This window comes from Callithrix jacchus, chromosome 4 (genome assembly GCF_049354715.1).
Source record: "Callithrix jacchus isolate 240 chromosome 4, calJac240_pri, whole genome shotgun sequence".
Taxonomy (NCBI): Eukaryota; Metazoa; Chordata; class Mammalia; order Primates; family Cebidae; genus Callithrix; species Callithrix jacchus.
The window spans coordinates 99,689,431-99,702,407 of record NC_133505.1 but is presented as its reverse complement, the minus strand read 5'-3'; the positions used below and the strand labels follow the sequence as shown (position 1 = coordinate 99,702,407).

The 12,977-nt window shown below is 37.5% G+C and overlaps 1 pseudogene; it reads left to right on the top strand.

The window, feature by feature from the left end:
• Window positions 1-201: 201 nt before the first annotated feature.
• On the top strand, window positions 202-12,133 carry LOC100412818 (glutathione peroxidase 1 pseudogene; annotated as a pseudogene).
• The last annotated feature ends 844 nt before the right edge of the window (window positions 12,134-12,977 follow it).

Here is a 12,977-nt window from a genome sequence, read left to right as displayed (position 1 = left end):
AAGAATGTGTTCCCTCCAAAATTGAAATAGACCCACTAGACATTGTGAAACTTTCTTGATTGTATGAAAAGCCAAATCCAACAACTTATCCTTTACTTTCAAATGAATATCTCAACAGGCCCCACATCAACAAACCCCTAGACATTTCACTGAGATTGAAGGACCCTGAGTTTTACTCATATTTAATTTCCATCTCCTGACATGGCAAGTATCTCACTGATAACTAAAGTGGTTGCTACTTCTCACTCCTTGGATCCAAGCAGCATAATGGCATCAATGTAATGGACCAGTATAATATCTTATGGAATGGAAAAGCAATCAAGATCTCTGCCAACAAGATTATGACACAAAGCCTGAGAATTGATCTACCCCTGAGGCAGGACAGTGAAGGTATATTGCTGGGCTTGCCAGCTGAAGGTAAATTGTTTCTGGTGGGCATTATGGACAGGAATGAAGAAAAAGGCATTTGCCAAATCAACAGCTACATACTAGGATCAGGATATGTCTTAATTTGCTCAAGCAATGAAACCACATCTGGTACAGCAGCTGCAACCGGAGTCACCACTTGGTTAAGCGCACAATAATCCACTCTCATTCTCTAAGATCCATCTGTCTTCTGCACAGGCCAAATAGCAGAATCGAATGAGGATGTGTTGGGATCACCACCCCTGCATCTTTCAAGTCCTTGATCATTCTTAAAATTTTGTCCCTAGTAACCACTCCTGGTACCAAAATCTGTATTCGTTAGGGTTCTCTAGAGAGACAAAACCAATAGGATACATGCATATACAAAAAAGAGTTTGTTAGGATGAATTGACTCACAAGATTACAAGACAAAGTCCTATGACAGACTGTCTGCAAGCTGGGGAAGAGAGAAGCCAATAATGGCTCAGTCCAAGTCTGAAAGCCTCAAAACCAGGGAAGCTGACAGTGCTGTTTTCTGTCTGTAGCCAAAGGACCAAGAGCCTTGAGAAGCTGCTGGTGCAAGTTCCAGAGTCCAAACGCTGAAGAACGGAGTCTGATGTCTAAGAGCAGAAAGAGCAGAAGCAAGTGTCCAGCGTGGGAAGTAGAAAGAGAGCCAGAAGATTCAGCAAACAAAGTTATACTATTTTTCCCCCTGCTTTGTTCTAGCCATGCTAACAGCCAATGGGATGGCTCCCATCCACATCATGGGAGAATCTTTCTCTAACCTCTCACCGCCCACCACCCACCAACTCAATGTCTGTCTCCTCTGGCAACACCCTCACAGACTCACATAGAAACAATAGTTTACCAGCCATCTAGGCATCCCTCAATTCAGTCAAGGTGACACCTAACATTAATTATTGCAAGTGGTAAATCCATGTATTTAAATGCTCAAATATTTTACAAGTTAGCTGTAAAATCTAAAGAGGTCAGGCATTATGCCTATTTCTTTTTAAAGGGTACCTAGGAAAGATGGTAAGTAGTGCTGCTGTTCCTGATACATGAAGGCATACTATTTCTGATTGTGTTAATTGGTTGGAAGACAAGACAGTAATTTCTAGGATAATAGCATACAAAGAGCTAAAGCATCTATTTATTTGCTCCAGGAAAGATATCATATCCAGAACAACAAATAACAATTATTGCATTATTTGAGTAATATTGTTATAATTCAGAGTCATTCTCTAAGATTATTCTATTTTTTTCACAATTCAAACAGAAAAGTTAAATAAGGATAAAATAGATCATGTTGGTTTTACAAATAGATAAAAAATATCTATTCCATTATCTCTTAAATCCTTGATGGTGGCACTAATCTCTGCAATTCCCACCAGTTACGTGGTGTTGCTTTTGATTTAGAATTGTGGGGAAGGATGCCATGAGACAAAAATATATAGGATATTTCTGCATTAATAGCTCTCATTGCATAAGACAGAGAACCAGTGAGAGGACTCTGCATTTACTAAGTATACATATTTACTCCAAATATTCCAAAATTAGGGAAATAAGAAAAATAATTCTAATGAATTTAGTACACATTGACTTTGGCAAGATTCCATCTTCCATCTAATATCCATCAGTTCTTAATTGGACCACTGGATCACATGGTTTCACTCATATCTGGTATCTATTAGCCACATAAGATCTGGTTTTTTGCTTTTTCTCCATCACATTAGTAAGGGATTATAGCCTCTGGAGAGAACAGGAAGAAAGATTCACAGTACGTAATTTAGGCTCTTTCCTAGGGTCTTTCCTCAAAGAGGACTGGCCTCCCTTTCAGTCAAATCATTCTGGGTCTGTGAGATAGTTTAAGTTTTAGAATTGAATAAGAGGCCATGAACCCTACTGCAGTACCTCAAGTATTATCTTTGTTCAATAGGCCTGAAATTTTTCTACTTATATAAGTTAAATAACATATTAGGAGGCTGCCCATCTATTTCACTCCCAGGCACCTTGGGAATAATTAGCCACTGCTATAGACTTCTGTGACTAATTATGGTAATTGTGCCCGAAGTTCATGGGCCACCACCTAACCCCTGCTACTGTGGGATACCATAATCCGCTGGGGAACCTAATTCCACTGCAGCAGAGTTCACTGTACTCTCTAGATTATAGATAATGACAACTATAGCCTTTTTTATGAATTCTGAAGTTCACCTCAGCAATGGATTTCTAATGCTTTGGGAAAAAGTATTTTCCACACGCTGACAATTGTCTCGATGTAGAAGTGATCTCTACCTGGAAGAGGCCCTGATTTGTCTGTTTGTGCTATGCTTAAATCTAATTCTCATTTTAAGGATGGAGTCTGTGAAGAATGTTTAGGGCAGGAACTCAAGAGAATCCACTTATCTTTATGAAAATCTGTACTAGGTAACATCATGAAGGGTTGTTTAGATCTGTTTTGTTTGATGTAAGAAACTAGTTCTCTTAGGCAGCAATAGAGAGATAGGATGGTAGGAGATACCTCCATCAAAAAAGTATGTTCAGGAAGACTTGATAGTTTCAATTCTGTGCCCCACTGGTGTCTGCCCTTTGTTAAAATAAATCACCCACTTTCAGGTAATCCTTTGTAACAACACAAAATGGAGTAAGACACTCGTATTTAATATAATCATACGGTCACAACTGGCTACAAAAGAAGCTGAAAAGGTGATCTTCCAGTGAAGTGCATGTCCATTCCAAATAAAATCAAGGTTTTGTTACTGAAAAGAAAGAGAAGAACAGATGTTGATACTGTTAGTCAAGTATCAGTCTCTGACATAGGAATTCATTACTGTACTTATGGAATATATTAATAGATACACCAGCTTGGTAAATTGGAGGATTTGTGTTGAAAAGCTGTAAAAAGAAATGCAAGGAGTTCACCTGGTAGCAACCATTGGATGCCAAGCTAAGGAGGCATGAACCCAGTCTCCTTTTTCATATACAGTAGTAGGGGTTGAGGGTATGTTTCTTTGTATAAAGGGGAAGAGTAACAGCATTGGTCCCACCACTAGTCTTCTGGGCTTTCTGTGACTTCTCAAAGGTAGCAGACACAGAGGAACAGAAAATGGCTTTGTATGAACTGTAAGGTGTTCAGGACTATAGCCAGGGATTCTTTTCATGAGGATTATGTGCTGTGAGGTTTGCACGATAGGGTAGAAACACATCCCATCTCACTCCACTATGTCATACACAATAAACGTCTCCAACTATTCCCAGTACTCTGCTAATAAACCTAGGTTGGGCCTAAAGATCCCTCATATACCGTGTCTAGGGGGCTGCTAAATATTGATTAGCATTTTGAGATGTATTGGACATCCAGGATATAGTGAAAAAGTATGTGCTGCAGCTTAAGTGAGTCTTAAGTTGGAGTCCTCCTTTCACTAGTAGACTTGCCAGTTGTCTTGCAGCTATGTAAGTTGTCTGTGCCTCATTTGTTTTGTTGTTAAAATTTACAGCACTGATATTTATCACTGTTAGGCATAAGGAGTAAAGGAGTGAATACATGTGATGATTCTAGTAAACAGAAGTACTTATTAGTAATCCCGACCTTCTCCCCTTTCCACCTTTCTCTTTCTTTTCTTTCTTTAACCTGGCTCACTGGTAATCTCACAAAACATTATTGCTATTATGCATACTTCACATCACAGATTCAAAAACTTTAAGATTCCTGACTTTAAGGAAATATAAATGTGCTGGGTACACCATTGTATGTCCTTGTACTATACAAAACAAGGGAAAACATTAATAAAGAAGGTATTCAAAGGCTCTTTGAACACCTTAGGAAAATACTGACTTAAATATTTATGCAAAACCTTGCAATATTAGCTATATAAACAATTTTAAAACAAGTTTCACTAGAGACAATAAATATTTCAATTTCAATTTGGTTAATTTTAGGGATGTTGTTTTCCAAATATAAAAGAGTTAGAAGCCTCTAAGAATTTCAATAATTGATTTTGTGCTCTTTGCTCTTTGGGAGTCCAGTCAAAATCTGATAGGTAGGCTATTTTTGACTTCATTAATATTTCCTCATTAATCATTTGAAAAGATTTAACAGTGCCAGAGGAAATGATCTTTTATCTTAGTCTTATTTACTATTGAAACAACCATTTGTTTGATTTTAGCTTTATTCAGTGATTCCAAATTGGTCAATAAAATGCTAATGATTACTAACATACTATATTTCTCACTTGGAGATCATCATTTAATTCTAGCAAATGCCAGTTGGATACTTGTTAAAACAGCAGGAACTAATTCATATATTCTAGCTAAATAAATAAGGTTTGATTGCATATTTGTTCCACTTAGCTCTGATAACTGGTACTGTTAGAGAGGTGCTTCATACAAACGACCTTGAAAATGCCTGATAATCAGGTTTCACTGATAAAACCAACATGTCAAAATGGTCTTAGGTCTAGTGCCTAACTAGGCCATGTTTGTGTTCACTGTTAATGGACTTTAGACCTTCAAACTCACAATCTTAAATTATAGGGCAGCTCTATAAAGCCCGGCAAGACCCTCATAATAGGGACCTTCAGGAACTTATTGGCAACTCACTCTTCCCCAAAGGGTCTCCTGTGTGCATAAGCTCACCCCCACCTACTCGCAGTTCAAAAATACTGCTAGAATAAAAGATAATTCTAGAACTTTACAATGTGATTTCAACTTCTTTGACACAAAGGTGAATTTAGGGAAATAGTGTTCAGTTGGAAACAGAATTCCAAAGAGTCTTAAGCTTTTTTTTATTTCATGGGGAAATCTATACTTTCATAAATTCAACTTTGAATCGGTTGGTGGAAAACATTCTTCAGTGTTTACTTTTGGGAATGACTACCATTGCATGATTTGTGAAAAACTCATACAACTAGCATCCCAGTGTAGTCTTTGTCTTCTATTTACATAAGATCAACAAAGTATCCATGCATTTACCTTACTAGGGTCTTATTTAATCGTTTCACTTTACAATGGTTGAAAAAGTATATAAAGCCAGAAGTTCAGTTGCTTATCTTGATGTTTTATCAAATATCACACAAAAAAATATGTAAATGTTTTTATTTGTAAAAGTTGGTATAATTCTATGAAAACAAACAGGATTGTAAGAGAATAATTTAAATAAATACAAAAGTGAGATGTCATGAACCTCTTATCCAGAATTGAAGAGAACACATTTTTTAAAAAGTGAGGATTTCCTATAAATAATTTTAACATATCCAATAAGGATATCCAATGATTCTCTAGTTGGTAATTACTTTCTACTCTTTACACTTGTTAAGTGACACTCTTTACAGTAGGAGTGACTTTCTCGCCCTCTGCAGTCTCACTAATATTTAGTTAGATAAAACATTTTTAAAGCAGGTTCCTTAATGTAATTCACATTTAACAACTCTTCTGCTTAAAGAGTCTCTGTGTTTGTTAGCAATTATTTTCTAATGTCAATGTGAAAAAAGCTCTAAAAGAGTTAAGAGTACAAATCTTTACATAGGGCTCTTCTGGACATAGTAGGAAGTAGACATGAAGATTTTAAAGTTGCAATATATACACTAAAATTGTTTCTAATATTTCCTTATTATAATATGAATTTTCTATTGGTACAGAATTTGATTAAAGTTCTGACAGTAGTTTTAAATTCCAAAGCACCAATGTCAGCAATGTTATCACATTAATATCCTTACATGCAGAATGATTATCCTCATCTGGGGTAACTGGCCAAGCCATATTGATGACACTATGCAAATTCCCAGTTGGTGGCCAATTAATATTCAGTTACTACTAATTACTCAATGATCTGTTAACTTATTCAAATAGGAAATGGTTTGCTTAATATGTATTTGTGTACAGAATCATTATGACTTGTTTCTTTGGCATAATTTGATTGAGAAGACATTGAGCTAGCTTTACTTTATTCTTTAAAAACAGGGATGATCCAGAAACAGTTGAATCAGAAGCTGTCAAAGTTTTTAAATGGGAAAAATTTAATACAAACAATATGAAAGAATGTAAGAGGGATATGGAGCCCCAGGAGCAAATTGAAAAAGCTAAAATGTGAGAAATAATTATTAAAATAAAAAGATGACAGTTAACAGGCTAAAAATGAATATTGAACATATATTACTTGCTGAACACCATGTTTGACTCATGTTCAGTAATAAGTGCTTTACCATTTCAGGTAGACATACCAAAAGATAGTCATTTTTGCATCTGCATTTTATTTGTTATTCTGTGGGTTTGAGAAGTGATAAAAACAGCACTTCTGGCTGGGGATGGTGGCTCACTCCAGTTGTCTCAGCAATTTGAGAGGCCAAGGTGGACAGATCACCCTAGCCTAGGAGTTCAAGACAAGCCTGGGCAACTTGGCAAAACACCATCTCTGCTAAAAATAGGAAAGCTTATCCAGGTGTGGTGGTGCATACCTGTAGTCCCAGCTATTGGACTGGGAGGATCACCTGAGCCTGGGTGGCAGAGGTTGCAGAACACCTAGATCCTGCACCTGCACTCCATCCTCAGCAACAGAGTAAGACCCTGTTTTCCCAATGCCCACACCCACAAAAAAAGAAAGTTACATTGCTTATCACTTGAACCTTCAGAAAATAAAGAGTTAAAAGAAAATGTTATCCTAGTGCTTTGTATTTGTGTAGCCCAAATAAAGACCCTGAGGCTGCAGTGTACATCATACAGTATCTATTTGTGTACTCACTGTGAGCTGAGTGATACTCTATGATTTTAAATAGCTGCCATTAGTTTAGCATCTATTTTGTGAAGACTTGGTCTGTAGTACATTACAAATATTAGCAATTCTAGAAGCTAGTTATAAATGAACCTTTTATGCAATCAATCACTTTCAGATTCAGAGAATTAGGTTAAGTTTTTAAAGCTCCCACAGATCATTTAGTTGTAGTTGATAACTTTTTGTCTTTTTTTTTCTCCTGTTCTGTAAAATATACCCATTTTAAAATCAAGTCCACTTAAGACAATATACAAGAGGTTACAATTACCTGGGCAAAGACAAGAGCAGATAGCACTAATTTAGATGATAAAGAAAATAAAAATAACTACGAAGTTGGCATTATAATTACAGAGACATAATGGAGCAGGCATCAAAGCTGCATTGCAAAAATGTTAGGCCTAGTTTTTGGGTTTTTTAAATTTCCCTTTAATTCTTTAAAATATAAAATGTTTACTATGTGCCACGCAGTGACCAGACCCTGAATAGGTAGTGGTAAATAAGTAAAATGGGTAGACTCCCCAGATACATGGAGCTTACAGACATGAAACAGATATATATGCAAATGACTACATAATGATAGAACAGTATGTGTTAGGAAGATAAGGAAAGAATGCACAAGTGAAAATAATGAAGTAAGAGCAATTATAGAGTGAAAACTTTGAAAAAAGTTCACCGAAAATAGAATTTTCAGATGAGTACTGTATTAGTCCATTCTCATGATGTTAGTAATCATATACTGGAGACTAATTTATAAAGGAAAGAGGTTTAATTGATTCACAGTTCAGCATGGCTGAGGCCACGGGAAACTTGCAATCATGGTGGAAGGGGAAGTAAACACAACTTTCTTCACATGATCACAGGAAGGAGAAGTACAGAGCAAAGTGTGTGTGTGTGGCGGGGGGGGGGTCCTTTTATAAAACCATCAGATCTTGTGAGAATTCACTCACAGCATGGAAGTAACTGCCTCCTTAATTCAATTACCTCCCACTTGGTTCCTCACATGACACATGGGGATCATGGGAACTACAGCTCAAGATGAGATTTGTGTGGGGACATAGCTAAACCATATCATTCTGCCAGAGCCACTCCCAAATCTCATGTCCTCATGTTCCAAAACATAATCATGCCTTCCCAAGAGTCCTCCTAAGTCTGGATGTTCAGACTTCTCTTATTTCTCTGGCTCTGTTCCTTTCCTCCCCTCCCTATACTTTAATCCCTATTCCCAAAAACAGAAGAAGGCAAATTTTCAGATTACTCTCCCTTTCTCAAGTTCTCCCACCACCAGTAGTCAGCACCTGTTGCCACAATGGAAGACGAACTTTTTGAACAATAGGAAACTGTAATATAAGTACTAAGCCCTTGCCCTTTGTAAATATAAAGGTAGAAGTCAAGTAATATAAATTATTTTTTCTCAGTAAAATTCACTACTGCACAATTATCTTGCTGCAAAATCGCATTGGAAGTGAAATATATTTTCCATATTTTTCACTGTTTTCATTCAGCAACAAATTATAATCTACTCAGCCCACTGCCTAGATCCTGAAGCAGACTGGTCCTCCGGAATAATAGATCAAAGGTCAAATAATCAGAAAGACAAAAAATAAAAGCTCTATAACAATTTTTAAATTATTACATTAAGTTTGCATAATTTGTAAAGTTTGCCTGCAAAAGAGATGAAAGTAGCTTGCCCTAAAATGTGAGTGTAGAAATGGTGAGAAATACAAGCGCAAAATGAAGAGAAATATAGTGATATTGTTTAATGTACCCCTAATTCTTTGAAATTAACATATATTGTAGTTATTTATAAATTATTTGAATTGAAATTCACCATATCAGGAAAAACAAACATTGTTCTATCACTAAAAAACTAAAGGGATATTTCTTACATTTATTTAGGAGCTTGGGAAAGACTATCTTCAATGTTATTCTTCTGAATTTATTTTTCAAAACCTACAATATTTAAATAATAGACTCTTCCATGGCTGCCAAAATTAAAAGAAATTGTCAATTTTCCTATCTCAATTACAATTAAGTACCAATGTTTTTGTTTACACTATTTTATTTGTGATCATGCTTCCCAATTACTGTTTATGTGAATCACAGTATTGAAAATACTTCTTTTTTTTTTTTTTTTTTTTTTTTTTTTGAGACTGAGTTTCGCTCTTGTGACCCGGGTTGGAGCGCAATGGTGCGATCTCGGCTCACCGCAACCTCCGCCTCCTGGGTTCAGGCAATTCTCCTGCCTCAGCCTCCTGAGTAGCTGGGATCACAGGCACGCGCCACCGTGCCCAGCTAATTTTTTGTATGTTTAGTAGAGAAGGGGTTTCACCATGTTGACCAGGATGGTCTCGATCTCTTGACCTCATGATCCACCCGCCTCGGCCTCCCAATGCTGGGATTACAGGCGTGAGCCACCGCGCCCGGCCCCTGAAAATAATTTTTGATTTGCATATAAATTTTATTTGATGATGGTAAAAATTACTGTTTTCTATCACCTAATGAAAAATTTAAGAGAAATTACACTTGTTTTACATATATGTATATGACTATACGTATGTATAAATATATATTCAGATGGATTCTATTAGATACCAAACACATAAATTGAAAGGTTAAAATTTCATATAAGTTACAATCAACAAGGGTTTATTGAGCACTTATAAGTCGGGAATTTTTCTAGACATTTGGACTAACAGCAATGAGTAAATCAAACTGAAGCCATACTTTCATGAAGCTTATAATCTAGATTGAGGAGACACTGAATAAACAAAAAATAGCAAATTATTTTTATATTATAAAATAATAAATGCTTTGCATGGAAAAAAAAAAAAAGGAAGGTGAATTCGGAACTCTGGGAAAGAATTTTACCTTAATTACAAAGTGCCACCTGAGCAAAAAAATCAAAGGTGGTTATACAGCAAGCCTGTGATTATCTGAAGAAAGAACCTTTCAGGAAGATAGAAACACAAGTGCAAAAGCCCTGAGGGAAGAGTGCCTGTGAAAGCAGCACTCTCCAGATTAAATAGAGCCCTGTGCCTTGGAGCAGGGAGTCTCACAGCAAAGCTGCTCTGCTCTGCTACTGTCTGGGACATGCAGAGGTGAATGTACTTTAATAGCAATACTTTTTTCCAGAAATGGGAAAGGCTTCCACTCGTTCCACCTAGCTTTTCATTAAAAGATTATTGGGCGTTATCTATGGAGCAGGCATTATATTAGTCTCCTGGTGAGTGAACAATATATAAATTTGGCCTTAAAATGTAGTGACTTTCAAATTTCAATTGATGAGATGCATCTGGGAAGTTTGCTAAGCATATATACTACTGAGTCCCATCCCAGAGTCACTAATTCAGAAGTTATCGAGTGGAGCAGGAGTCTTCCTTTTAATAAACACTTTAGTTCATTTTGATTAGTCTATGGGCTACAGTTTAAAAATCATTTATCCAGATGGTATGTTCTGTCTTCAAAATAGTATCAGGGTATATATCCTCAGAACTGTATATTAATTTTATATTAAGAATATGTATTTATAATTAAAGACCATTTGCATCTTTATTAGTTTAATTAGTCTTTCCAACTAGATCAAGTAAAACTGATAAAGTTTACATCTGATAGATACTTCTTTGTGGGTAGGAGTGCAAAGTGATTTGCTTAGGTTGAGAAGAAAGAGGTGGAAGGCTGGGATATTAAGATTGAGAAAATGTGTGTGTTGCAGAAGTCAATGATTCCAGGAGAAAATCTCTAGTAAAATAACCTTCTTGAACTAACCATATGTGCTAAGAGGCTTTGCACAAGGTTCACATAAAATCCTTTCACATCTCACAAGGAAATATGTACAGCAATTAATGAGTAACCAAAATTTTAGACAAGATAGTAATTTATCCTTGGTTATCAAGGTAGAAAATATAAAAGACTGTAGAGACGAACTGCAAACTCAAATCCATCTGCTTCCAAAGCCACGTTATGACAATCGCACCTTAAAAATTTTAAAATAAAAAGTTCCAGTTACGGAACAATGGTTTTTACATTTGTTTCTCCATTTTTCGCAGGTTGATCTTTGTCCCACTCTTTTCTAACGCCAGTTTTCCATGAAACATAATCAGTTTCTTAAAGACATGTTTCATATGTGCTTACATACACTAATATCCAAGACCAGTTCTGAAGCAGTTTGGGCTACTCGAGCTGTCTCTAATTCTCCATACAGACAAACTGCTAGATCTTTAACACAGTTGGCACTCATTAATGGTGTGCACTTGGACAAGGTACTGAAACATCGTTTGCCTTGTTTTCCCCGCCTGTAAAATGAGGCTAAAAATGGCACTAACCGGCTGTTTCGGGGCGCTCCCTTAGCTTCTCGGATAGCTGCGCCACGGGTGCTGCTGCTCGGCTAGCCGCGGCGGCCCAGTCGGTGTAATCTTCTCGGCGCGCCCGCTGGCGGGCGGGGAGCCTGTGACCCCGGGTTCCCTGCGGGGAAGGCGCTGCTTATCGGGAATGTGGCGTCCCCCTGAGGCACGATGGTCCGGGACTACACCGGATGAACGAGCTGCAGCGGCGCCTCGGGCCCGGGGGCCTGGTTGTGCTCAGCTTCCGGTGCAACCAGTTTGGACATCAGGAGAACGCCAGGAACGAAGAGATTCGGAATTCCCTCAAGTACGTCAGACCAGGTGGTGGGTTCGAGCCCAGCTTCATGCTCTTCGAGAAGTGGGAGGTGAACGGTGCGGAGTCGCGCCCTCTCTTCGCCTTACTGCAGGAGGCCCTGCCAGCGCCCAGCGACGATGCCACTGTGCTTATGACCGACCCCAAGCTCCTGACAGGGTCTCCGGTAGGCCGCAACACTGTTGTATGGAACTTTGAGAAATTCCTGGTGGGCCCTGACGGTGTCCCCGTGCGCAGGTACAGCCGCCGCTTCCAGACCATTGACATCGAAGTCCTGCTGTCCCAAGAACCCAGGTATGCCTAGAGCCCCCCTCCTACCTCGGCTGCCTAGCAGTTGCAGCGCTGCTCTCTAAGGGCTTTTCATCTATGAGGGTGTTTCCTCTAAACCTATAAGGAGGAACACCTGATCTTCCAGAAAATACTCCCCTCGAGAATGCGCGCTGGTCCTGTGCATCCCAGTCTCTGCCAGACCAAGGCGAGTTTCCCCACTAATAAAGTACCAGGTGTTAGCAAAAAAAAAGAAAAAAAAAAAAAGGCACTAACTTTTCGAAGTAGTTCGGCATCTATATATACAAACACACATACATATCACCTCATTAAAGTTGTTCCTGGTACAAGGTAAGTCCTTTGTAAGGTATAAATTTTAGCTATCATTATCATCATTAATCACAATCATCATTATCATTTGTAATTTATTACATTGCATTGACTCCTCAGCATCTGTGTTCCATCTTTTTTTCCAAGTTATGTTGCTATAAGTAAAAATTTACCTGTTTCCTAATTTAAAAAATAAATTAAAAATAAAACATATATATCATGTTCATGTTCTTACAGAAAAGAACAAGTTCTCAACACCTTTAACACTGAAATGAAAATGTTTCTACATGTCTAATTCAGTACATAAAAGTATTATTGTTTTTATAATAATTTTTTTAGGCAATATAAAGTATAATCCAAGGAATTGAGTCAGTTTCCTATCTTCTGTTTTGATACTTTACAGTAAAGCCTTTTAGTTGGTCTTGGAAATTATTATAAAGATGACGTTTTACATTTAAACCAGAATGCAGTAAAAAGACTCCTCTCGCAAGTACAGAAAAACAAAGTTTCTTAGTGGCAGCTTCTAAGGCCACCCAATTTCTTTTAATTCAAG